Source organism: Penaeus monodon, chromosome 21, assembly GCF_015228065.2.
Source record: "Penaeus monodon isolate SGIC_2016 chromosome 21, NSTDA_Pmon_1, whole genome shotgun sequence".
Taxonomy (NCBI): Eukaryota; Metazoa; Arthropoda; class Malacostraca; order Decapoda; family Penaeidae; genus Penaeus; species Penaeus monodon.
In genome coordinates, this window is record NC_051406.1 from 18,928,819 (window position 1) to 18,929,435 (window position 617).

At 34.5% G+C, this 617-nt stretch overlaps 1 protein-coding gene across 1 annotated transcript in view; it reads left to right on the forward strand.

Annotated features, from left to right (window-relative positions):
• Window positions 1–617, forward strand: part of LOC119586299 (ovalbumin-related protein X-like) — a 52,031-nt gene that overhangs the window by 20,986 nt on the left and 30,428 nt on the right. The window lies entirely within an intron of this gene.

Genomic DNA, 617 nt, shown 5'->3' on the forward strand with positions numbered 1-617 from the left:
TAGTATCACTGATTTTGTTTTGTCACCGATTACTCATTCCTTATCACTGACGGTGCAGAGGTAAGCCACTCAAACAATACTTCCGGACCATTTTCGTGAGTCACGATATATCAACCATATACAAGAGTGCATGTTAACGATGTATGTAATGTGTGTGTCAGGCGAAATGTATGTACGCAAGGAAACTACTATATACGTTACCTTTATTTAGTGTGTAGATGAGGTAAGTCCTTCGTGAAAATAAGTACACATTGTCAACCCATTCTTTGTTTGATTATGCGAGTAAATTGCTTTCCAAATACTTTGAGGTGTAATCGGGTACCTTGAACAATGGAGAAGGCAACTGAACCGTTTGATTAAGTACAATGATATGAAAGGTTTTCCGCCTATTATTAGTTTCTACGCCTGCTTAAACCATCAGATTGTGTTCTTATAGATTTGAGAAAAGGCAAAAGGAAATTTACTCTTGAAAGATATCAATGCAAAAAAAATCGTCCGAAAAAAATAAGAAAATAATATTTCGTTCGTATGAAAATAATCTAGACGCATACGTCTTTAATAAAGAGACTAGATTTGCTTTTTATATTCTTCAAATAAATCTTATGCATCACACAGGT